Source organism: Anabrus simplex, chromosome 5 (genome assembly GCF_040414725.1).
Source record: "Anabrus simplex isolate iqAnaSimp1 chromosome 5, ASM4041472v1, whole genome shotgun sequence".
Taxonomy (NCBI): domain Eukaryota; kingdom Metazoa; phylum Arthropoda; class Insecta; order Orthoptera; family Tettigoniidae; genus Anabrus; species Anabrus simplex.
This window is the reverse complement of record NC_090269.1, coordinates 350,925,582-350,953,257: the sequence shown is the minus strand read 5'-3', so window position 1 is coordinate 350,953,257 and position 27,676 is coordinate 350,925,582. Positions and strand designations below refer to the sequence as shown.

General features: G+C 42.5%; 1 long non-coding RNA gene across 2 annotated transcripts in view; it reads left to right on the top strand.

The window, feature by feature from the left end:
- The first annotated feature begins 2,697 nt into the window (after positions 1–2,697).
- The window catches only part of LOC136874105 (uncharacterized), a 44,749-nt gene continuing 19,770 nt past the window's right edge, over positions 2,698–27,676 (top strand). The window contains exons 1-2 of one of the 2 annotated variants that reach the window (XR_010860234.2): positions 2,698–2,787; positions 27,259–27,457. This is a non-coding gene — a long non-coding RNA (uncharacterized lncRNA). Of the gene's footprint in view, positions 2,905–27,258; positions 27,458–27,676 lie in introns of both variants that reach the window. The other variant, XR_010860235.2, reaches the window with a different exon arrangement.

Below are 27,676 nucleotides of genomic sequence, written 5' to 3'. Positions count from 1 at the left end.
CAGACCAACGAGCTCGTTGGTAAGCTCGTTTGGTGCAGACGCATTGACTGAGTAAAAAAAGACTGCCAAACTGAAGAATGCGCGCGGCAAGCGGATGAAACATACCTCAGTGTCCCATGACCTTGGTAAAAATATACCTCGGGTACTCTTCCTCACAGCACGTGCTACACGCTGTGCGAACCGGTTGGTCGCAACGAACGACATTTTGCGCGTAGTTCCGCTAAGTATTTTTCTTGATAATTCAAGAAATTGAAGGAAAGAATTAGCTGATAAAACAACAGGAATTATACATTAAAAAGCACCAAAATTTCGGGTTTCAGGTGGCAGAAATGGAATAGAAACGTAATGTTTTCTCCACAAAGTGGGGGACAACTGCCTCCCGTCGCCCTTCCTAATTGCAACCACTGGGACAAAATACCGGCATCTCACGAAAACCCTGAAAGTAGTTAGTGGGACGTAAAATTATTATAGCCTATAGTTGAGCATTTACGTGTGGTCCACGATATGGTGGAGGTTCAAATCCATTTATCGTTAGTCTGAATTTTTCTAGGGGTTTTTCACTCATGTGAAGCACATCCTGGAATCTTACCAATAGGTGCAAAATAAAGTAGAGGACAGGAAATTCAACGGAAAACCCTCATGCTCGCAACCAATTACGAATCTGCTTGGTAGAAAAATAGCAATAAAACAGAAAAGCTATTAAATTCATTGTCATGATTATTGTTCTGTCTGAAATGATTAGGAGGCCGATCGGTTCGATCTTTTAAAATTTCGGTTGGTTTTTCCCTCTGATTTAATGAGGGATCCCACTGCTACCTCCTCAAGGGCAGTGTCCTGGAGCGTGAGAATTTGGGTCGGGGATACAACTGAAGTGCAGGACCAGTACCTCGTGCAGCCGGTCTCATCGGTTATGCTGAACAGGGGCCTCGTGGTGGGGATGGGAATATTGGAAGAGATACAAAAGGAAGAGGGAAGACAGTGGGAGTAGCCTTAAGTTAGGCACCATCCCGGCATTTGCCCGGAGGAGAATTGGGAAACCACGGAAAACCACATCGAGGATGGCTGAGGTGGGAATTTAAACCCCCTCTACTCAGTTGATCTCCCAGGGCTGAGTGGACCCCGTTCCGGTCCTCGTACCGAACCCGGAGGTGGCAACTTATCACACTAACCACTACACCGCAGCAACGAACTACAATGATGTCATATTCGCACAAATACATATTATCAGGCAGGCTACTGGCATGTACGTGGACTGTGATTACTGAACCTCTCGACTTCTCAGATTGCCTTTCACATAAAGGTTTATGTTGTACAGATTGAGAAAAGAATAAAGTTGATTCAGAAGAAAAAAAGTTCTGTATTTACTCAACTGACGTCAAATACAGTAGAGACAATACACGACACTTACGGATTTCGCCTTGCTAAAATGGGAGACAATTCGACGGTGGCGCTCCTAGTGACTTGACCTGAACAAATCGCGCTAAATTCAAATATCAATGGAAATGTATATACGAAAATGGATAAATAAATTACGTCTAGAAAGACAGTGGTATTGAGATATTAACTTCGAAGTTGCTAAAGCAATTATGGATAAATTAATGAAGAATTATTTAAAAGGTTATTATTCAAAGACTGAAATTAGACATATAAACAAGGTGTGAAATGGACTGCTGTGAAATGGCTTGATCCTTCATTTATGCATTACTTTTTTAGCTTTGGCATACCTGCCTGAAATCTTACGGTTGGATTTGTCTTTTTTCCTCACTTAAAAACAATGTATCATCACATTAAGACATTTGTCAATAAAAATATCGGCACATTCCTTACACATATGATGCAATGAATTAACATTTAATAGCTGGACAATTTTCCTCTTAACATGAAGCCTACTAACAGAAAGAAAATCTATAAAATCCCGGCTTTAATCTGAGAAGAGGGATAAAAGAAAGAAAAGTTTGAAAATGTTGTCGATAGTGATGCTTTGAGGAATATTTACGTACAATTAGAGTAAAAATGTAACATACCCTTGGCTGTATAGTCGAGGAGTTTTAAAGTCGCTGGCCTGGAAATGATCTGAACAGATCTTATAATTCTTATACAAGCGTAACGTCCCTTCTTTCTTGTACACTTTATCCAAATCGCTTCTGTGACATTTCAAAACCCACAGATCACACCTACAACAACACATCGGTATTGAAGGTTAACTGCTGCACTATACAATAAAATATGCATATTATATTTTAAGCCCGTTAAAACATGGGTCGAGCAGGTCAGAAGATTATGAAGTACTATAAAAATCTCTGTCACTGGAAGAATATATATGCAAACACAATATTACTTACATGTTCTTGTCACGAGGGAACCTGAAGAACGACTGCGCATTTTTCTCTACTTCGTAATTACTGCAGCCAAACACAGCACATACCTTTCCCCTCATGTTGAGAGGAGATATCAAGGAATGACACACGCTACTATTTAATTATGTCAACTCACTGAAAACGCATAAATAACACCAAAAACTTCACACAAAAATACACGTGCTCTTATGACAGAATCAGTACCGTTCAGGTCTATCCGCTAGAGTGAGCTCCAGTAGCTGTCCCTCGATATCTCGCTCAGTGTCGTGTATTGTCTCTACTGTATTTGCTGACGTCACCGAGTTGAGAGATCGATATTACATAAACAACTGCTAAACGACAGCTTCAGTGTAGTACGGCTAGTAGCAAGCAGGGGAGCTGCCAGTCAGAAACTTGTCAGAAACAACAGACGATCGCTACTTGTTTTAAGGTACAGTAATGTCTTCCATGATAATTGGTAATTCTCATCAAAACAAATAAGTGTTACTTATGAAGGGCAATACAACAAGAGCTTCTCTCATATTCAAGGGCTTTAGATGTATCATGTGTAAGTATCAGAATGTCAGATGTGATAACAAATTAATTATCGTAAGAGTGGGCTTAGTGAAATATTTTTCTCGCGATTTGGGCTAATCTGTCAGAGATGGTATAAGGTTATGATCCACCTCGTGACAGATTGAGGTGATATCTACAACTAAAACGTCAACTACGGCATGTCAGTGAGAAACTAATCCACGAGAATCTATTCTGTTAGGCAGAGATGGTGAGAAGATCTTTACAACCTTATGTGGATGCAATTGCCGACTTATCTTCTGGTGACATCATGATTTCCTTTCTAAAATAGGTTATATAAGCGATCTGTTGGAAATTAAGAACCGCTTTATGCTAGGTTATGTATAAAATATATTGATTATTTGATCATGGATGACCTCGATAATACTTCTCGCCGGAAAAGATATACGTTGTTGTTATTGTTGTAGTTGTTGTTGTTGTTTGGGTCATTAGTCCATATACTGGTTTTATGCAGCACTGCAGCTCTATTCTGTGCTAACAATTTCTGCGTAGTTAATACATCTACTCTAATCTGCTTGTCGTAAGAGGCGACTAAAAGGGGCCTCAGGGGCTCTGTACTTTGGAGCGTGGGTTGGCGACCACTGGGCCCTTAGCTGAGTCCTGACATTGCTTCCACTTATTTGTGCCAGGCTCCTCACTTTCTTCTATCCTATCCGACCTCCCTTGGTCAACTCTTGTTCTTTTCCGACCCCGACTCTATTAGGTTTGCGAGGGCTAGGGAGTCTTTCATTTTCATGCCCTTCGCGGCCCTTGTCTTCCTTTGGCCGATACCTTCATTTTTCGAAGTGTCGGACCCCTTCCTTTTTTCCCTCTGATTAGTGTTATATAGAGGATGGTTGCCTAGTTGTACTTCCTCTTAAAACAATAATCACCACCACCACCACCGTACCATTCTTACCCCCCCCCCCCCCACACACACACTTCCCTCGAAAACCAACTGAACAAGTCCGGGGTATCTTAAGATGTTTCCTATCATTCTATCTCTCCTTCATGTACATTTTTCCAAATAGTTCTTCTCTCACCAATTCGATTCAGTATCTTTCCATTCGTGTTCTTTTTTTTTTTTTTTTTTTTTTTGCTAAAGGCCTTACGTAGCACCGACACAGATAGGTCTTATGACGACGATGGGATAGGAAGGGTCTAGGAGTTAGAAGGAAGCGGCCGTGGCCTTAATTAAGGTACAGCCCCAGTATGTGCCTGGTGTGGAAATGGGAAACCACGGTAAACCATTTTCAGGGCTGCCGACAGTGGAATTCGAACCCACTATCTCCTGGAAATTAACACCTTGAGAACCACCTTTGAGAGCAACGGTTACAGCAGAGCTTTGATCTCAACGGTTCTGAAATTGACGCGTAATCGGACGTCTGTTAAGGAAAAAGATATAAAATGAACTGCTTACCTGCCTTACATACATACCATGACAGATCGTATTGCTAAAATCTTACGTAGGTACCATGTACGAACTATTTTTTGGAACATCCACTAAGATTAGGCAACCCCTGCGACCAACTAATGATAGTTTGCCTAAATTGCAACAACCTTGTATCTACCTTGTGGCAAGGTTTATATTGGATAGACTTCGAGAATAGGATGTACTCGCATCAAAGAACATACCATACCAGATGTATCAGACTCAACCAACGTGATAAATCAGCTCTTGTTGATCATGCCTTAACACATGGTCATGATGTCTTGTTCCAAGAAGTAAATGTTCTTGCCCGTATAAAGCAATATCGCCCAAGAATTATCAGGGAGGCGGTTGAAATACGTAAACACCCAGATAATTTCAACCGCGATACAGGCTACAACCTCAGTGAATCATGGCTACCTATTATCAGAAACATCAGAGAATGATGCTTTACTGTTGCCCTATTCTAAGTTCCTTGACTGTTGCCATTTGTTCGTCTCTAGCATGGGGCTAAAATGGCGTCCCTTTTACATCTTAGGTCACCATTTTAAGTTCCTTGTTGCTTTCTCCTCGCAACCTCTAATGCGTCGTTTAATTTCTCTGTTGTCTCCTGATGAAGAAGGCAAGGTTCCTTTTGAAACGCATAGAGTGTGTTTATAATTAATTACCCGGCATAAGCCCAAAATATACTTCATGAATAAAATCATTATTCCTTTCTATACTTTTTTTTTTTTTTACAAGTTGCTTTACGTTGCACCGACACAGATAGATCTTATAGCGACGATGGGACAGGAAAGGTCTAGGACTGGGAAAGAAGCGGCCGTGACCTTAATCAGATTTCTGGGGATATACTAAAGACAATGGGTTGGGAAATAGTACCATATCTGAACTACTTATTTGATTATTGTTTGGTCGGAGGAGCTATACCAGATGAATGGAGAGTTGCTATAGTAGCCCCTGTGTATAAAGGAAAGGGTGATAGACATAAAGCTGAAAATTACAGGCCAGTAAGTTTGACATGCATTGTATGTAAGCTTTGGGAAGGCATTCTTTCTGATTATATTAGACATGTTTGTGAAATTAAGAACTGGTTCGATAGAAGGCAATTCGGTTTTAGGAAAGGTTATTCCACTGAAGCTCAACTTGTAGGATTCCAGCAAGATATAGCAGATATCTTGGATTCTGGAGGTCAAATGGACTGTATCGCGATTGACCTGTCTAAAGCATTTGATAGGGTGGATCATGGGAGACTACTGGCAAAAATGAGTGCAATTGGACTAGACAAAAGAGTGACTGAATGGGTTGCTATATTTCTAGAAAATAAATCTCAGAGAATTAGAGTAGGTGAAGCTTTATCTGACCCTGTAATAATTAAGAGGGGAATTCCTCAAAGCAGTATTATTGGACCTTTATGTATTTTTATATATATAAATGATATGAGTAAAGGAGTGGAATCGGAGGTAAGGCTTTTCGCGGATGATGTTATTCTCTATAGTGTGGTGAATGGGTTGCGGGATTGTGAGCAACTGCAACGTGACCTCGAAAATGTTGTGAGATGGACAGCAGGCAATGGTATGTTGATAAACGGGGTTAAAAGTCAGGTTGTGAGTTTCACAAATAGGAAAAGTCCTCTCAGTTTTAATTACTTCGTTGATGGGGTGAAAGTTCCTTTTGGGGATCATTGTAAGTTTCTAAGTGTTAATATAAGGAAAGATCTTCATTGGGGTAATCACATAAATGGAATTGTAAATAAAGGGTACAGATCTCTGCACTTGGTTATGAGGGTATTTAGGGGTTGTAGTAAGGATGTAAAGGAGAGGGCATATAAGTCTCTGGTAAGACCCCAACTAGAGTATGGTTCCAGTGTATGGGACCCTCACCAGGATTACCTGATTCAAGAACTGGAATAAATCCAAAGAAAATCAGCTCGATTTGTTCTGGGCGATTTCCGACAAAAGAGTAGCGTTACAAAAATGTTGCAATGTTTGGGTTGGGAAGAATTGAGAGAAAGAAGAAGAAGAGCTGCTGGACTAAGTGGTATGTTCCGAGCTGTCAGCGGAGAGATGGCGTGGAATGACATTAGTAGACGAATAAGTTTGAATGGCGTTTATAAAAGTAGGAAAGATCACAATATGAAGATAAAGTTGGAATTCAAGAGGACAAACTGGGGCAAATATTCATTTATAGGAAGGGGAGTTAGGGATTGGAATAACTTACCAAGGGAGACGTTCAATAAATTTCCAATTTCTTTGAAATCATTTAGGAAAAGGCTAGGAAAGCAACAGATAGGGAATATGCCACCTGGGCGACTGCCCTAAATGCAGATCAGTATTGATTGATTGATTGATTAATTAAGGTACAGCCTCAGCATTTACCTGGTATAAAAGTGGGAAATCACGGAAAACCATCTTCAGAGCTGCCGACGGTGGGGTTCGAATCCACTATCTCCCGAATACTGGATACTGGCCGCACTTAAGCGACTGCAGCTATCGAGCTCGGTCCTCTACATTTTAGCGAAAAAAAATCAACTTTGACAGTTGAATCTTTTCCAGATGAAATACAATACATCACCTTTTTATTTTTATGTTTTTCATAATGATCGCAATATATTCATACCGTGGCATTAGTTCCACAAAATCTTGTAGGAAATAAGTTACTGAATCCTCCCTTAACTCCTACATTTGATTTCATTTTCTGAAAAGAAATGGTGAACGTTTTACAGCATATAAACATCTGTTTTTATATTAGGATTTCATTCTGATAAATACTACGTTCCATTCACAAACGAAAATGTCTTAGTCATGAATTAGTCGTCGTCATAGACGCCAGTCTTTCTTTCGATACTAAATTCTTCATGTCCTATAGATCTTTCAACTTCTACTTGGATATTAACAGATGTTCACTGCCTACTTTTACTGAATGGTCAAACTCAACCGCATTCAAAGCAGGCAGAGTTTACATTCTGTTTCGCATTGTCGTGGTATTAACGGCCTTGAGTTAGGTTCCATTATAAAGAGAAATTAGATGAGTATCTTTAACGACTTGTTTGTACCGAGCGAGTGGCCGCGTGTTTTGGGGCACGTAGCTGTCAGCTTGCATTCGGGAGATAGTGGGTTCGAATTCCACTGTCGGCCGCCTTGAAGATGGTCTTCCGTAGTTTCCCATTTTCACACTAGGCAAGTTCTGAGAATAAACCTTAATTAAGGCCACGGCCGCTTCCTTCCCACTCCTAGCCCTTTCCTATCCCATTGTCGCCATAAGACATATCTGTGTCGGTGTGACGTAAAGCAAACTATATAAAAACAGAATTGTTTGTGGTTCTTTAAGGGGCTTTGAAGGAAAAGAACATTTTTACTTTGAATATTATCAGCCCCAGCATTGTGTCATTCTCACTAGCTAGTTTTCTTGATTAGTGGTCGTGGACTGGTCTCCAGGACTGGTCTCCGGATCCCAAGACTGTGGGTAGATAGGTAGTCAGGTTTTTTGAAGGGAGGAATGAAAGTCCGTTTGACACTCTATGTAGCACGATTTCGGCATGTGAAATATCTCTGGTGACATTTGGTGTTGTCACCTCTGTGGTGTAGGGGTTAGTGTGATTACCTGCCACCCCCGGAGGCCCGGGTTTGAGTCCCGGCTCTGTCACGAAATTTGAAAAGTGGTACGAAGGCTGGAAAGGGGTCCACTCAGCCTCGGGAGATCAACTGAGTAGAGGTGGGTTCGATTCCCACCTCAGCCATCCTCGAAGTGGTTTTCCGTGGTTTCCCACTTCCCCTCCAGGCAAATTCCAGGATGGTTGCCGGGGTGGTCCCTAACTTAAGGCCACGGCCGCTTCCTTCCCTCTTCCTTGTCTGTACCTTCCAATTTTCCCATCCCCCTCCAAGGCTCCTGTTCAGCATAGCAGGTGAGGCCGCCTGGGCGAGGTATTGGTCATTCTCCACAGTTGTATCCTCCGACCTAATGTCTTACGCTCCAGGACACTGCCGTTGAGGCGATAGGGGTGGGATTCCTCGCTGAGTCCGAGAGAACAACCAACCCGGGGGGGGGGTTAGCAGATTAAGAAAGATACTTGGTGTTTACCTTACAAAACTACTACGTAACTCGGTCAAAGATCGTCCTCCTTGCTTTCATCTTTTCTATCTGGTCTCCCTTTGTCAACCCTTGCTCTCTTCGGACCCCGATGGTATTAGATTTGCAAGGCTAAAGGAGCTGTCGATTTTCAATCAGTCATCATTGATCTGAATTTAGGGCCGTTGCTCAGGTGGTAGATTCCCTATTAATTGTGTCTTCTTCTTCTTCTTCTTCTTCGAACCCGGCCCTCCGGGGGTGGCAGCTAATCACACTAACCACTACACTACAGAGGCGGACATTAATTGTTTACCTAGTCTTTTCTTAAATGATTTCAAAAGACCTACACATTTATCGAATATTTTCCTTGATAAATTTTTCCAGTCCCCATTTCTTCCTACGATAGAATATTTGCCCCGATTTGTCATCTTGAATTCCAACTTTACTTTCATATTATGACCCTTCCTACCTTTAAAGTCACAGTCGAGCTTATTCATCTACTGATGTCATTCCATATTATCTCTCCACTGATAGGTAGGAACATACCCCTTAGTCCAACAACTCTTATTTTTACTTCCTTCTCAGCTCAATGTTTGTAACCTTTCCGTAAAACCACTCTTTTCTCGGAAATCACCCAGAACAAATAGTGCTGCTTTCCTTTGGAACTTTCCCAGTTCTCGTATCAAGTAATCCTGGATTACTGGAGGGCGTCCCATACACAGGAACCACACATGTCCTGCATTAATTGGGGCCTTATCGGAGACATACACGCCCTCTCATTTACATCTTCTTCTTCTTCTTCTTCTTAATCTGTTTACCCTCCAGGGTAGGTTTTTCCCTCGGACTCAGCTAGGGATACAACCTCTACCGCCTCAAGGACAGTGTCCTGGAGCTTCAGAATTAGGGTCGGGGATACAACTGGAGAGAATGACCAGTACCTCGCCCAGGCGGCCTCATCTGCTATGCTGAACAGGGGTCTTGTGGAGGGATGGGAAGATTGGATGGGACAGGCAAGGAAGAGGGAAGGAAGCGGCCGTGGCCTTAAGTTAGGTACCATCCCGGCATGTGCCTGGAGGAGAAGTGGGAAACCATGGAAAACCACTTCGAGGATGGCTGAGGTGGGAATCGAACCCACCTCTTCTCAGTTGACCTCCCGAGGCTGAGTGGACCCCGTTCCATCCCTCGTGCCACTTTTCTAATTTCGTGGCAGAGCCGGGAATCGAACCCGGACCTCCGGAGGTGGCAGCTAATCACGCTAACCACTACACCACAGAGGCGGACTACATCTTTACTACAAACCCTAAATACCCACATAACCATACAAAGATATCTGTAACCTTTATATGCAACCTCGCTGATGTGATTACCCCAATGAACATTTTTTATAATGGCGTCTCCGAAAACCGTGAAAGTAGTTCGCGGGACGTGATTATTATTATTTTCCAAATGTCAGCACCTAAGTAACTGTGATCCCCATTTTCACCCTATCAACACAGTAATTAAAACTGGCAGGGCATTTCCTCTTGGTGAAACTTACAATCTGACTTTTTAACCCGTTTACCACCATGCCATTATCTGCTGACCTTCTCACAACATTGTCGAGGTCTTCTTACAGCGCACGTGATCCTCCTCGTTCTTTTGCTGCTACCTTCATTCTTCAATACCGAGCTCGACAGCTGCAGTCACGTAAGTGCGGGCAGAATCCAGTATTCGGAAGATAGTGGGTTCGAACCCCACTGTCAGAAGTCCTGAAGACGGTTTTCCATGGTTTCCCATTTTGACGCCAGGCAAATGCTGGGGCTGCACCTTAATCAAGGCCACGGCCGCTTCCTTCTGACTCCTAGCCCTTTCCTATCACATCGTCGCCATAAGACCTATCTGTGTCTGTGCGACGTAAAGCAACTAGTAAAAAAATAAAAAATAAATAATCCTCGTTGTGTCAGGTCTCCTCTATTTTCTTCAACTGATTAATGTTAAACTAACCAGTGTTGATATTTTTGTTAAAATAATATTCACTATCGCATACCTTCATTGGTTAATTTTAATGAATCGGGGGCTGGATGTTTGTGCTGTCTCCGACATCCCTGTAACTCACACACCACACATAACACTACCCTCCACCACAATAACACGCAGTTACCTACACATGGCAGATGCCGCCCACACTCATCGGAGGGTCTGCCTTACAAGGGCTGCACCCGGCTAGAAATAGCCAGACAAAAATATATATTACCCAACAAAGATCTGTTTCTCTGCCATCTGGGTGAGTAACATTCGAAATTGCCATGCAGGCAACCTAGGTTATATTCTTCTTCTTATTATTATTTCTTTCTTAATCCGTCGACCCTCCAGGGTTGGTTTTTCCTTGGACTCAGCGAGGGATCCCACCTCTACCGCCTCAATGGCAGTGTCCTGGAGCGTGAGATTTTGGGTCGGGGGATGAAACTGGGAAGGTGGACCAATACCTCACCTAGGCGGCCTCACCTGCTATGCTGAACAGGGGCCTTGATTGGGGATGGGAATATTGGAAGGGATAGACAAGGAAGAGGGAAAGAAGCGGCCGTGGCCTTAAGTTAGGTACCATCCCGGCATTTGCCTGGAGGAGAAGTGGGAAACCACGGAAAACCACTTCAAGGATGACTGAGGGCGGAATCGAAACCCCCTCTACTCAGTTGACCTCCCGAAGCTGAGTGGACCCGTTCCAGCCCTCGTACCACTTTTCAAATTTCGTGGCAGAGCCGCGAATCGAACCCGGGCCTTTAGGGTGACAGCTAATCACACTAATATTAATTATTAATTATTATTATGGTCCGCCTCTGTGGTGTAGGGATTAGTGTGATTAGCTGCCACCCCCGGAGGCCCGGGTTCGATTCCCGGCTCTGCCACGAAATTTGATAAGTGGTACGAGGGCAGGAACGGGGTCCACTCAGCCTCGGGAGGTTAACTGATTAGAGGGGTTTTGATTCCCACCTCAGCCATCTTCGAAGTGGTATTCCGTGGTTTCCCACTTCTCCTCCAGGCAAATGCCGGGATGGTACCTAGCTTAAGACCACGGCCGCTTCCTTCCGTCTTCCTTGTCTATCCCTTCCAATCTTCTCATCCCCCACCAAGGCCCCTGTTCAGCATAGCAGGTGAGGCCGCCTGGGCGAGGTACCGGTCATTCTCTCCAGTTGTATCCCCGGTCCAATGTCTCGCGCTCCAGGACACTGCCGTTGAGGCGGTAGAGATGGGATCCCTCGCTGAGTCCGAGGGAAAAAACCAATCCTGGAGGGTAAGCAGATTAAGGATTATTATTATTATTATTATTATTATTATTATTACTATTATTATTAACGGGGTCCACTCAGCCTCGGGAGGTCAACTGAGTAGAGGTGGGTTCGATTCCCACCTCAGCCATCCTGGAAGTGGTTTTCCGTGTTTTCCCACTTCTCCTCCAGGCGAATGCCGGGATGGTACCTAACTTAAGGCCAAGGCCGCTTCCTTCCCCCTTCCTTGCCTATCCCTTCCAATCTTCCCATCCCTCCACAAGGCCCCTGTTCAGCATAGCAGGTGAGGCCACCTGGGCGAGGTACTGGTCATACTCCCCAGTTGTATCCCCCGACCAAGAGCCTGAAGCTCCAGGACACTGCCCTTGAGGCGGTAGAGGTGGGATCCCTCGCTAAGTCCGAGGTAAAAACCGAACCTGGAGGGTAAACAGATGATGATGATGATGATGATGATTATTATTATTATTATTATTATTATTATTATTATTATTATTATTATTATTAATTGAAACTGGGTGGTTCTTCCCTGTGGGTGAGGACAAAAGAGTATAACCCTGCCTGTCGTGAAAGGAGACTTAAAGGGGGATTCCAAGGAGCTGTCAAATAGTGTGTGTGGGTTGGTGACCTCTAGCCGAGTCTTCCCTATAAAGATGGGGAGTTTAGAATACATCCACGGTATCCCCTGCTTGTCGTAAGAGGTGACCGAGAGGGGGCCCCAGAGCCTTCTACTTGGGGTTTTGGGGTGGTGATTACGAGGCCTCTAGCTGAGTCTTCCTCATGGGGATGGGGCGGTAGTATACATCCACGGTATGCCCTGTTGGTTTGTAAGAGACGACTGAAAGGGAACCCCAGGGAATTTCAACTTGAGAGTGTATGCTAGCGACCATGAGGACCCTAGCTGAGCCTGGCATTACTTCCACTTTCTTGTGTCAGGGTTCCCAATTTCATCTAGCCTCCCTCGTTGCAAGTCTTGTTCTCTTCCTACTCCGACGGTATTAGGTTTGCGGATTCATCATTTTCTGCCCTTCGTGGCCCTTCCCTTTCTTTTACCGATACCTTCAATTTTCGAATTTTCGGACCTCTTCCTTTTCTTTCTCTCTGATCAATGTTTATAGAGGATGGCTGCTAACTGTATTTTCTCTTAAAACAGTAATCACCACCATCACCTCAATAAGGCAATGTACACGCACAAGCCACTTCATAACTGAGATTACCATTCAAAAATAACTACAAATATATGTGTAAGTAATAAAGTATACTGAGCCTGAAGAGATTAAAATTGTGTTTACATGCTAGAGATCTGAATACAGCTCGCACTTACAGTCAAAAATCATAAAACACGACGTACTTGAGGAAAATGTAAAAATCAAATATCGTAACAATCTCTGATAAATGCAAAATACCATTCACTCCTTCATTCACTTCCCCCTGTCAGTGGGGGCAGTAGAATACATCCACGGTATTACTTGCCTGTCGTAAAAGGTGCCTATAGGGGTGGGGGACCATGAGGTCTGAACGTTGGAGCGTGTGTTGGCGACCACTGTTCCCCTAGCCGAGTCTCGCATTGCTTCCACTTCCTTGTGCCAGGCTCCTCACTTTCATTTTTCCTATCTCACCTCACCTCATCGTATTCACATTTGACTTGTGGCGTCCTGTCCATGGTTAAATGGTTAGCGTGCTGGCCTTTGGTCACAGGGGTTTCGGGTTCGATTCCCTGCATGGTCGGGAATTTTAACCAACATTGGTTAATTTCCCTGGCACGGGGGCTGGGTTCATCCCCATCACGACGCGCAGGCGAGCCGAACGTATCCTCGGACACTACCGGCACTAAAAGCCATACGCGATTTCATTTTCATTTCATTGCCTTGTGCTTATCTGTAATCAGTCTTAAAATTACGGAACGAATAATTTCAATATGTTTGATGATTGACATTGTCAGATTGTACAGTTCAATACCGGACAGCCCCTTCAAGAAGAAAAAGGCAATATGAAATTTGTGTCCGCCTCTGTGGTGTAGTGGTTAGTGTGATTAGCTGCCACCCCCGGAGGCCACGAAATTTGAAAAGTGGTTCGAGGGCTGGAACGGGGTCCACTCAGCCTCGGGAGGTCAACTGAGTAGGAGTGGGTTCGATTCTCACCACAGCCACCCTTAAAGTGGTTTTCCGTGGTTTCCTATTTCTCCTAACTTAAGGCCACGGCCGCTCCCTTTCTTCTTCCTTGTCTTTCAGTCTTCCCATTCCTCCACATGGCCCCCGTTCAGCATAGCAGGCGAGGCCGCCTGGGCGAGGTACAGGTCTTTCTCCCCAGTTGTATACCCCCGACCTAATGTCTCACTCTCCAGGACACTGCCCTTGAGGCGGTAGAGGTGGGATCCCTCGCTGAGTTCGAGCAACACCACCTAGATATATCTAGGTGGTGTTGGTTCGAGGGAACAACCAACCCTGGACGGTAAATGAACGAACGAAGTTTGTACGAGGTTGAAGTGCCGCTTATAAGAAGGCATAATAAACTATTGGCAAAAGCTGGCCCATTTCCACTGCTCTCTGTTGAAATGGACGTACTGCCAGAACTGTTTACATTTCGACTAGACTCGACATGTGCTAATGTATCCTCATAATCAAAAATATGTGTAAAACATCTTGTCATATAACAATTGCTGTTTTATTGCTATTTTATCAACAACAACAACAACAATAATAATAATAATAATAATAATAATAATAATAATAATAATAATAATAATAATAATAATAATAATAATAATAATAATAATATAGCATCAACTACCGTGTAGCTTCCTCTGTGGATCAGTGGTAGAGTGTCGGCCTCCGGATCCCAAGATAGCGGGTTCAAACCCGGCAGAGGTAGTCGGATTTTTGAAGGGCGGAAAAAAGTCTATTCGACACTCCATGTCGTACGATGTCGGCATGTAAAAGATCTCTGGTCACACATTTGGTGTTTACCCGACAAAATTCATTAAATCTCAGCCATAGACGCCCAAGAGAGTTTCGGTTGACTGTCTGCCATCTAGTGCACCTAGAGTAAAGCGGAACGTCGAAATTGACGAGCAGACAGCCAGATGGCGTCAAATTAAAATGTCTGCACACGGTAGCTGAGGCCATACGATTATTATTTTTATTTACCTACCGTGTGTATGCATTTTAACTGGACGCCATCTGGCTGCTTGCTCGTCAATTTCGACGTTCCGTTTTGCTCTAGGGCTACTAGATGGCAGAGTAAACCGAATTTCTCTTGGGCGTCTTTGGCTGAGTTTTTAATTAATTTTGTAGGGTAAACACCAAATCTGTCACCAGAGACATTTTACAGGCACACACCGTATGATATAGCGTGTCGAATGGACTATTTTCCGTCCTTCAAAAATCCGACTACTTCTGCCGGGTTTTGATTTTTGCTACTGGTTTAATGGTGGTGGTGATCATTGTTTTAAGAGGAAGTACAAATAGGAAACCATCCTCTATATAACATTAATCAAAGAGAAAAAATCGAAGGGATGAGACACTTCGAAAAATGAAGATATCGGCCAAAGAAAGACAAGCGCCACGAAGGGCGTGAAAATGAAATACTCCCTAAACCTAGAATGCTCTAATACCGTCGAGGTCCGAAAAGAGCAAAAGTTGGCCAGGGAGGTCGGATATGATATGTGAAAGTGAGGAGCCTGTCACAAGTATGTCGACTCAGCTCAGGGTCTCGTGGTCGCCAACTCATGCTCCAAAGTTCAGAGCCCCTGGGGCCTTCGCCTCACCAACACATCGAAGGTTTTCGGTGACGGAAGTAGGGGACATCATTTGCCTGGTGTGAAAATGGGAAACCACGGAAAACCATCTTCAGGGCTGCCAACGGTGGTATTCGAACTCACCATCTCCCTAATGCAAGCTCACAGCTGCGCGACCCTAAACGCACGGGCATCTCCTTCGTTTGCCGGGTTTGAACCCGCCATCTTGGAGTCCGGGGGCCGAACCTCTACCAGTTCTTTCAACTTCTACGATGAGTCTTTCTTTGATGAGATCTGTCACTTCTAAAAGGCAACTTGAATAATTGATTTCGTGTGAAAGTGTAACCCTTCGGAGAAGTAAATTGCCAGATAACGCACTGTTTTACGCAGTTTTCTGACCGACAGGGTGACGGATTGCTGTAGTTTGAAATTTAATCCAGTTGAGGACGGTTGTCTAGTTGTACTTCCTCTTAAAAGAATAATCATTAACACCGGGTGTTGTCGAATTGGTTCGATGGTTATAGGAATTTGGAGATTAACCAATTAGTGGGGTCGAACTGGACCGACGGTTAGCACAGGGGGTGGGGTCTAATTGCTCCGACGCTAAAATATTAAAACCAAGGAAAGAAGCCTTCTCATCCGCTCAATATATACGTATTATACCAACCAGGGGTCGAAAAATACCGGGCGCCCAGTCACCATGGCGCCTGAACAATTTTACCTGGCGCCTGAATTTTCAAATTCGATTTTGAAAATTTATTTTACGAAATCCGGAGTTCCCTTACATGTACGTTCCCATCATGTTATAAAGTAACAAGTCATATGGTGTTTTGCGTGTTTTCTGTAGCTCATATTCTAATATGAGCAATAAATATTTTCACTGCTTTTGGCAGAGTCTTGAATTCTGTAATTGGCTCTTTGTACCTTGGAACCTGACGTTTCAGTTCTGCGCGAGAGCTGCCTAGCGGTCATGAGAGACATCGTCAAACAATTAACCGTTCATGCGGACATATCGTAACAAATCGAGTTCCATTACAGATGATCAGTTATCGGTAGCCGAGTACAAGGATCAGAGCAGAGTTGTGGAGAAATGCAGAGAACTACTACATTGAATAATTCCACAAACACTACATTACCACCTTCCTTCCCGTGACTAGCTGTTCCCAAACTATTGTCACCAAAGTAGTGCTGATAAATTCCCGTGGAATTCATTCTTCGCATTTAAAACGTACGGAATGACGCGTTTATCAATTCTTGTATATTCATTGAACATTATTTATACTTTTAATTTAATTACAGCATCTTGGTATTGAACGGTTAGCACTTTAGAAGTACGGTTGTTTTCATTTTCGTGCGGTTATGGAAAATTGGCAACGTTGCATCAGACATGGAACCCCGCGAACTCGGAAGCCATTTAACACTGGTTGTTTATTGTAGTCTATTACGTGTTTTACATTTCTGTGCTATACTTGCGAAAATTGGTAAAATGAAACGAAACAAGCAGCAGGAATTGACTGATGCGAGTAAAAAAACAGTGTACTCTTTCAGATTTCTTCGTAAGTAGGCTCGGATATGTAATACAAAGTGATACAGAAACGAGTGAATGTGAGAAAACACTCTTTATCGGCTTTAAAACACTTATTGGTTGTTTTTACTCCAATAGACTTATTGCCACTATCTGTCAGCTGACTGATTTACGCATTTTTAACGTAAACAGCTGATTCGAAATTCATGAATACTTTAGCCCGGCTGTCAAGATTTCCACACCCGCGTTTATACTCGCGTTTATAACCTTTAACTACGTACTTGACTTACTTGACTTAATTCCTGTTGTTCCTTGTGGAACATAGGGCATCAACAAAGCATCTTCATCTGATCCTGTTGCCAGCCAACCTCTTCACCTCTCTCCAGGTCTTGCCTTCTTCCATTGCCTCCATGTGTACAGATCTTCGCCACGTTTGTTTGGGCCTTCTTCTCCTCCTTCTACCCTGCGGGTTTTAATCCAGTGCCTCTCTCTCAATGGCTTCATTCTCTTTCCTCAACGTATGCCCTATCCATTTCCATTTCCGCCGCTTTATCTGTATGGCCATCTCGGTTTCACCCGTCCTTCCCCATAGTTCATAAATGGGGATTACTTCCGGCCAGTAGATGTTTAGGATCTTCCTTAAACAGCGGTTGGCAAAGGTCTGCAACTTGGAGGTAATCACTTTTGTCACTTTCCAGGTCTCGGACCCACATAGTAGAACAGCCTTGACATTACTTGGAAAATGCGAAGTTTGGTCCTGGTAGATATTTTGTTATTCTTCTATACCGGATAGAGCCGAACAAAGGCACCATTTGCTTTTTCTATACGTGGAGAAACATCCTGTACTGCTCCTCCATCTTTGGTAACTACACTGCCCAAGTAGGTGAAACTATCCAGATCCTCTATAGGTTCATCACTGAAGACAAATGGGTCTAGTCTGTTGGTGTTCATCCTTAGGTCTTCTTTGAATTGATCGTTAGTCCCACTTTTTTTCCTTCTTTTACCAAGTCTTCAATCTTTGATTGCATTTCACCATGTGCCTCAGACAGGAGATACACATCATCAGCGAAATCTAGGTCTTCTAACCTATTAGCCAATCCCCACTGGATACCAGGTTTTACATTTCGCGTTACATTCCGCATTACTGCATCAATCACCACCAGGAACATGGTTGGCGAGAGGAAACAACCACGTACTCCTGAACGTACAGATATAGGGTCAGATACACGGCCCTCATGTATGACTCTGCATGTATAATCACGGTATGTTTCCTGAATGAGGTTGGTAATTTGTGATGGCACTCCATACCGCTTCACTTCCTTCCACATAGCTTCTCTGTTGATCGAATCAAAAGCTTTTTCAAAATCGATGAACACTGCATGGAGGCGAGATGACCACTCAACACACTGCTACAGAATTATCCTCAAGGTATTTATTTGGTCTACACACGAGCGATTCGATCGAAAACCTGCCTGTTCCCGTCGGAGCCTCAAGTTGATATACGCATTAATTCTGTTCAACAGAACCCTGGTGAAAACTTTGCTAGGGATTGAAAGAAGCGTAATGCCCCTCCAGTTGTTACAGTTTGACGTATCGCCCTTCTTTGGCAACTTCACCAGCAACCCACATTTCCAATCTGTCGGCATTTCTCCATTAACCCATATCTTCTCAAATAGCGGCTGCAACATATTGGCAGTGGTATCCATATCAACCTTCATGACTTCTGCTGGAATATTGTCAACACCTGCTGCCTTACCAATATGCAACTCTCTCAATGCCCGCTTGATTTCCTCCACTGTTGGAATGCAGACTTTAATCCTTGGGTCAGGCTGGGTTTCTTCCTCCTCTTCTTCTTCTTCTTCTTCTTCTTCGCCTTCTTCTGCATCTACTTGCTCCTCCAAGGAGTGGTTTAACACCGCAGAGAAATGTTCCTGCCATCGCTTCAGTTGATCCTCGGAGTTTGTTAGGAGGACACCATCTTTGTTTCTGACTGGACGGTTTTTCTGCATCTGCTTCCTTGCCAGAACTCTGGTGATGGTATAGAGTTCTCTAAGATTTCCCTTTCTGGCTGCTTCCTCTGCTTGTTGAGATAGGTCATCTATCCATTTCCTTTGATCTCTCCTCACACTTCTCTTTACTTCCTTATCCTTCGCAGCATATTTGGATTGCAATTCTGCCTTCCTTGCTCGTGTCTTACATGCATTCATTATTTCCTTTATCTCTTTCCTTTGTCTGATAATTTCCCATGTCTGGTCAGTCATCCAGTCCTTTTTCCTCCTGTCCTTAAAACCCAGGATATTTTCACTTACTTCAGTAAATACAGATCTAGTCTTCGCCCATTTTTCCTCAATAGTTTCATCCTCCACCTCAGTGAGTGCTTGGAATCGATTCTTTAGTTCTATCCTGAAGGCTTCTTTCACATTTCTGTCATCCCTTAGCTTTCCAACATCATATCGCTTCCTTATCTGCTCTATCCTTCTCTTTTGTGCCTGGATCTTCATTCTAAAGGTAGCCACAACAAGATGGTGATCATACCAATGTCTGCACCTCTCTTGTTCCTCACATCCAACAATGAACTCCTCCACCTTCGTCCAATAGCCACATGATCTATCTGGTTTTCTATCCTATGATCTGGTGATACCCATGTACCTTAAATCAGTCTTTATGTGGAAATATAGTACCACCAATAACCAAATTGTGGCTCGCACAGAAGTCCACAAACAGCTGTCCATTCTCATTTCGTTCCCCTAAACCACGCCTTCCCATAATATGTTCAAGTCCTTCGTTGTCCAGTCCCACTTTTGCATTCAAATCTCCTCCAACTAGGATGATATCCTTCCTTTTCTGTTTATTAACCGTTGTATTAAGATGTCCATAGAACGCCCGTTTGTCTTCCTCCTCCGCCGACTCCGTAGGTGCATAGCATACTGTCAACACAATGTTTCTAATATTGGTCTTCAAACGTGCCACTATTATCCTTTCCGTCACTGGGTACCACTCGAGAAGGCTCCTCTTGGCCTTCTTATCCATTAATATACCCACACCTCCATAACTCGCTCCGTCGCCCTCGGGTCTTCCAGAGTATACAAATGTAGCTCCATCATGGGTTGCCAATTCCCCAAACTCACTCCATCTTACCTCACTCAAACCTAGGATGTTCAGGCCATAACTCCTCATACATGCCACTGCCTGTCGTAGCCTTCCACTTTCCCGCAGAGTCCTCACATTCCATAGCCCAATTTTCGTTAGCCTTTTCAAGCCAAATGTCGTCATATTTGGATCAGTCCGGTTTCTCATTGTTGATGTTTCTGTAATAAGGTAATTTAAGGGTGTGCGAGTTATTGGCCCACAGCACCCGAGCTTGGTGGTGGGGCTGACACCTACGCCTCCAAGCCTGCTGTTTTCTGTTGGGGTAGTCTCCCTTAGCCTTTGAAGATCCGTCTTCACCACAAGGCAGTGGTTTTCCTCTTTATTTTACCCCAAGAGGAAGGCTTGCCTCCTCCGCCAACTTTGCCGTACCAAAGGTTTCCTTCTCCGCCTCAGTTGCCGTAAAGGACTTCACCAGAGCCCCGTTAGCCGTTACTTTTCAGGGTTCCTGTAAGGCCTTCACAGCTACCGTAGCGGTCCTGGGACACACAAGGTCCCCGCTGTACCTCACCCTTACAGGCTATCCCCTACTTAGTACCGTTGCCCGTCCCCCACGACGTGGACGAGGGGTTGGACTTATGGGGGACTTTAACTACATAACGAACAATATATCCTTCAGTTCCTTTACTTTTAGTCCTGGACGGAAATCTGCTTCAACAAAATGCAGACTACAAACAAGCGATGTTCTAGATTAAAAATTTGGAACAAAATTGTACCATGATACGTTTTTCAGCCATTTCTGCCTTACGTCTGCATCACATGTCAATTCGTAAAACGAAATGCCTTTACTTTTCCCGCTCTGGCTTTTTGCAATATGGCATACATCAATAAAACATTGTGTAAATAATATATTGGTACTGGCACCGGCACCTACATACATGCAGCATTAAACACCGTTCTGCCTTTCGGCATTCAGTCTGCAAGCCTCTGTGAATTTACTAAACGTCGCTACAATCCTCTATTTGCAACTAGTGCTGTAATTTCATTTAGTTCTATACCTCTTATCTTTAAATCGTTAGAAACTGAGTCTAACGATCGTCGTCTTGGTCACCCTCTACTTCTCTTACCCTGTCAAACAGATTCCATTATTCTCCTAGGTAACCTGTCCTCCTCCATTCGTCTCACATGACCCCACCACCAAAGCCGGTTAATGCGTACAGCTTCATCCATCGAGTTCATTCCTAACTTGGCCTTTATATCCTCATTCCGAGTACCCTCCTGCCATTGTTTCCACCTGTGTGTACCAACGATCATTCTTGTTACTCTCGTGTCTGTTACTTCCAACTTATGAATACGATATCCTGAGTCCACCCAACTTTCACTTCCGTGAAGCAAACTTGGTCTGAAAACAGATCAATGTAAAGATAGTTTCGTCCGGGAGCTGACTTCCTTCTTACAGAATACTGTTGATTGCAACTGCGAGCTCACTGCATTAGCTTTACTACGCCTTGATTCAATCTCACTTACTATATTACCATCCCGAGAGAACACATACCCTAAGTACATGAAATTATCTACCTGTTCCTGCTTTGTATCACCAATCTGACATTCATTTCTGTTGAATTTCTTACCTACTGACATCAATTTAGCCTTCGGAAGTCTAATTTTCATACCATACTCATTTCACCTATTTTAAAGTTCCAAGATATTAGACTGCAGGCTTTCGGCACAATCTGCCATTAATACCAAGTCGTCAGCATAGGCCAGACTGCTTACTACATTTCCAAGTAAATGAATCCCTCCCTGCCACTTTATAACCTTCAGCAGATGATCCATGTAAACTACGAACAATAAAGGTGAAAGATTACAGCCTTCTCTAACCCCTGTAAATACCCTGAACCAAAAACTCATTCTACCATCAATTATCACTGCAGCCCAACTGTCAACATAAATGACTTTGATTGATTTAAATATTCTACACTTAATCCCATAGTCCCCCAGTATGGTGAATATCTTTTCCCTCGGTAACCTGTCATATGCTTTCTCTAGATCTGCGAAACACAACTGTCTATTCCTCTGGTAGCATTCTTCAGTTACCTGGCGCATACTCAAAATCTGATCCTGACAGCACCGCTGTGGTCTGAAACCACACTGGTTTTCATCCAACTTCCTCTCAACCACTGATCGCACCCTCCTTTCCAAGATGCCAGTGAATACTTTGCCTGGTATACTAACCACTCAATGAGATACCTCGATAATTGTTGCAATCCTACCTGTTCCCTTGCTTATAGGTAGGTGCAATTACTATTTTGTCCAATCTGAAGGTACCTTACCAACACTTCATGCTAATCTTACTACTCTGTGAAGGTATTCCATCCCTGACTTCTCATTATACTTCACCATTTGAGGTTCTAATTTCATCTATTCCTGCTGCTTTAGGACAGTGGAGTTTATTTACCATCCTTTCCACTTTCTCAAGCGTAATTTCATCAACATCATTTTCCTATCCCAGTGAGGTCGGTTGTTCGCGACAGCACCATAAAGATTTCCTTTTACCTTGAGAAGATATTCAAAATAGTCCCTCCACTTGTCCAGTGATTCCCTGGGATCTTTGAATTCACCTCAATGACCCAAAGCACTTTTGATTTCCTTTTTCCCTCCCTTCCTAAGATTCTTTATTACTGTTCAGAAAGGTTTCCCTGCTACTTGACCTAGCCTTTCCAAGTTATTTCCAAAATCTTCCTAAGACTTGTTTTGGATTCAACACCTACCGTATTTGTTTCGCTCTGTTTTCTTTCATCTACGTAAAATTTTCCCTGTCTGCCTCAGCCCTTGTTTTGAACCATTTCTGATAAGCCTTCTTTTTACGTTTACAAGCTGCTCTCATTTTATCATTCCACCAAGGTGTTAGCTTTTTCCCATTTTTACACATAGTTGTTCCTAGGCATTCCCTTGCTGTTTCTACTACAGCATACCTGTATGCCACCCATTCACTTTCTATATCCTGAAACTGCTTACTGTCCATTGTTCGGTACTTCTCACTAATCATATCCATGTACTTCTGTCTAATTTCGTCATGCCTACAAGTGAACAATTGGCAGCAACCACACTGGTTTTCATCCAACTTCCTCCATGATTTCCAGCTTTCATTTTATAAATAGGCAATAAATATATTTTATTATCTGAAAATGAAATATTTTACAAGGCGACCTGTTTTTTGAAGGGTCTTAATTCAATAACGGTGCCGTACAAGTCGTGTGAATTAATCACGGCCTTAAGCGGGCATGCATTTGTAGATACAGATGAATTTTATTTATTTATTTTATATTTTATGGCCTTCATTGGACCACTTTAGTCAATTATACAATGGATATTTCGATTTTCTCTCAGCCCAGTACTTATTCATTCTCTCGGATTTTGATTTTCTCTCCTCGTCTGAAATCACTATTCCCACGGTTTGTCTGTTGATCTTGGTCTATAGTCTGGTGTCTATGTTTTTGAGTTCCTTGATTCTGTGGGTCTTTTTCTAAATCCTCTACTGTAATTTGGGGTTCCTTCATATCTTCTTTGATTTCTGTAATCCGCTTAATGTTACTCTTACTGTTCCACAATTTTTTCTATTATTATCCTGCTGATTCTATTTTGGGGTGTTATAATTAGCCTAGGTGACCAAAGAATGAGATTCGTTTTTTTCTGATAGTGCTCATTACCGGTTCTATTTCTTTGTAGACTGTTTCGTTAGAAATTAGTCTCCAATATCCATTTCCTTGGTATCTTTTGTTTATACATGTTCTGATTCTTCTTTCTATTTTGAGTATTCTGTCTATTGCTGCAGTATTAGTTGTTTTGAAAATGGTTTCACTAGCGTATGCTGTTTCTGGTTGTATGACTGTTTTATAATGCTTTAATTTTGTGGCTATTGAGAGGTCTAGAAAATAGATCTCAGAGAATTAGAGTAGGTGAAGCTTTATCTGACCCTGTAATAATTAAGAGGGGAATTCCTCAAGGCAGTATTATCGGACCTTTATGTTTTCTTATATATATAAATGATATGAGTAAAGGAGTGGAATCGGAGGTAAGGCTTTTTGCGGATGATGTTATTCTGTATAGAGTAATAAATAATTTACAAGATTGTGAGAAATTGCAACGTGACCTCGATAATGTTGAGATGGACAGCAGGCAAAGGTATGTTGATAAACGGGGTTAAAAGTCAGGTTGTGAGTTTCACAAATAGAAAAAGTCCTCTCAGTTTTAATTACTGCGTTGATGGGGGTGAAAGTTCCTGTTGGGGATCATTGTAAGTATCTAGGTGTTAATATAAGGAAAGACCTTCATTGGGGTAATCACATAAATGGGATTGTAAATAAAGGGTACAGATCTCTGCACATGGTTATGAGGGTGTTTAGGGGTTGTAGTAAGGATGTAAAGGAGAGGGCATATAAATCTCCGGTAAGACCCCAACTAGAGTATGGTTCCAGTGTATGGGACCCTCACCAGGATTACCTGATTCAAGAATTGGAAAAAATCCAAAGAAAAGCAGCTCGATTTGTTCTGGGCGATTTCCGACAAAAGAGTAGCGTTACAAAAATGTTGCAAAGTTTGGGTTGGGAAGAATTGAGAGAAAGAAGAAGAGCTGCTCGACTAAGTGGTATGTTCCGAGCTGTCAGCGGAGAGATGGCGTGGAATGACATTAGTAGACGAATAAGTTTGAGTGGCGTTTATAAAAGTAGGAAAGATCACAATATGAAGATAAAGTTGGAATTCAAGAGGACAAACTGGGGCAAATATTCATTTACAGGAAGGGGAGTTAGGGATTGGAATAACTTACCAAGGGAGACGTTTAATAAATTTCCAATTTCTTTGAAATCATTTAGGAAAAGGCTAGGAAAACAACAGATAGGGAATCTGCCACCTGGGCGACTGCCCTAAATGCAGATCAGTATTGATTGATTGATTGATTGATTGATTGATTGATTGATTGATTGATTGATTGATTGATTGATTGATTGATTGATTGATTGTATTAAAATGTACCTTCTGATAATAATGACATTTACAATATGATACAAAAGTTTAAAACTAGAAAAAACGGCTGATATTAATAAGATTTCTGGGTGTATACTAAGGACAATGGTTTGGGATATAGTACCATATCTAAAGTACTTATTTGATAATTTTTTTGCATGAAGGAGGTGAACCAAATGAATGGAGAGTTGCTGTAGTAACCCCTGTGTATAAAGAAAAGGGTGATAGACATAAAGCTGAAAATTACATGCCAATCAGTTTGTCATGGATTGCATGTAAGCTTTGGGAAGCATTCTTTTTTATTATATTAGATATGTTTGCGAATTTAATAACTGGTTCGATAGAGGGCAGTTCGAGTTTAGGAAAGGTGATTCCACTGCAGCTCAACTTATAGGATTCCAGCGAGATATAGCAGATATCTTGGATGAATTAGGTCAAATGGACTGTATCGCGATTGACCTGTATAAGGCATTTGATAAGGTGGATCATGGGAGACTAGTGGAAAAATAAAAATGAGTGCAATCGGACTAGACAAAAGAGTGACTGAATAGGTGGCTATATTTCTAGAAAATAGATCTCAGATAGAGTAGGCGAAGCTTTATCTGACCGTGTAATAATGAAAATTGGAAATCCTTAAGCCAGTATTATTGCATCTTTATGTTTCCTTATATATAGAAATGCTATCAGTAAGTAAGTGGAATGAGAAGTAAGGCTTTTTGCGGATGATATTATACTGTAAATAAGTTACAAGATTGTCATCAACTGCAAAATGACCTCGATAATATTTTTATTATTTATTGTTTGCTTTACGCCGCAACGACACAGACAGGTCTTATGGCGACGATGGAATAGGAAAGGCCTCGGAATGGGAAGGAAGCTGCCATGGCCTTAATTAATGTACAGCCCCAGCATTTGCCTGATGTGAAAATGGGAAACCACGGAAAACCATCTTCAGGGCTGCCGACAGTGGGATTCGAACCCACTATCTGCCGGATGCAAGCTCACAGCTGCGCGCCCCTAACTGCACGGCCAACTCGCTTGGTCCTCAATAATGTTGTGAGATGGACAGCAGACAATGGTATGATGATACACGTGGTTGATAGTCAGGTTGTGAATTTCACAAATAGGAAAAGGCCTCTGAGTTTTAATTACTGCATTGATGGGGTGAAAGTTCCTTATGAGGATCAATGTAAGTACCTAGGTGTTAATATAAGGAACGATCTTCATTGGGGTAATCACATAAATGGGATTGTAAATAAAGGGTACAAATCTGTATAAGGTTATTGGGGTGTTCATGGGTTGTTGTAAGGATGTAAAGGAGAGGGCATACAATTGTCTGGTAGGAGCCCAAATAGAGTATGGTTCCAGTGTACCTGGATTACTTGATTCAAGAACTTGAAAAAATCCAATGATAAACAGCTCGATTTGTTCTTGGTCCTGGGTGATGTCTGACAAAAGAGTAGCGTTACAAAAATGTTGCATAGTTTGGACTGGAAAAGTTGGGAGAAAGAAGACGAGCTGCACGACGAGCGGTCAGTGGAGAGATCGCGTGGAATGACATTAGTAGACGAATAAGTTTGAGTGGTGTCTTTAAAACTAAGAAAGACCACAATATGAAGATAAAATTGGAATTCAAGAGGCCAAACCGGGGCAAATATTCTTTTATAGGAAGGGGAGTTAGAGATTGGAATAACTTACAAGGGAGATGTTCAATAAATTTTCAATTTCTTCGATATCATTTAAGAAAATGCTAGGAAAGCAACAGATAGGGAATCTGCCACCTAGGCGTCTCTCTTAAATGCAGATCAGTTGTGATTGATTGATTGATTGATTGATTGATAGATTGATAGATTGATTGATTGATTGATTGATTGATTGATTGATTGATTGATTGATTGATTGATTGAAGAGTCAGATGAGAAGTGCTGCAGCAGTCGATAAATGGGAACAGGCAGACACAAGTATTATACAAGTAAGATAGTCAAGTTTTTAATAATTGGGAGGTTCGATCCTGGCTCAGTTCGGTGGTATTTGAAGGTGTTCAAATACGCCAGCCTTTTGTCATTTGATTTACTGACACGTAAAATAACTCCTGTGGGACTAAATTCCGGCACCTTGGCGTCTCCGAAAACCGTAGAAGTAGTTAGTGGTACGTATAGCTAACAACAATATTGTTATTATTAATTGCCCTTATTAATTCAATGCATTATTCCTAACAGATGGATGCTGCTCTTCGATGGTGTACTGCCTTTGTGGTTTTAGTGACCATGTTTGGGATGTCATCAGCCATCGTGTGCCCATCAAATTACTGCGATACAGTGCAATGTGAACGACTTACTGCTGAATCTTGTCCTAATGGTTACGTCAAGGAGGCCAGTTCTTTTTGCGCTTGTTGTGACACTTGTGTAAATCTCCTAGGTAAGTTAATGGAGTCTGATAACTTACTCAGATAAAAGCTTCAACATTATATCTTCTTCTCTTCTTCTACCGCTTTTTTTCCACATACCTTTGGTATCGTGGATGCGAACTGTACAGCATATGAGGCTTTGGCCCTGTTTTACGACCGGATGCTCTTCCTGACGCCAACCCTTTATGAAGGGATGTATTCACTGTTGTGTGTTTCTGTCGTGGTTGGTA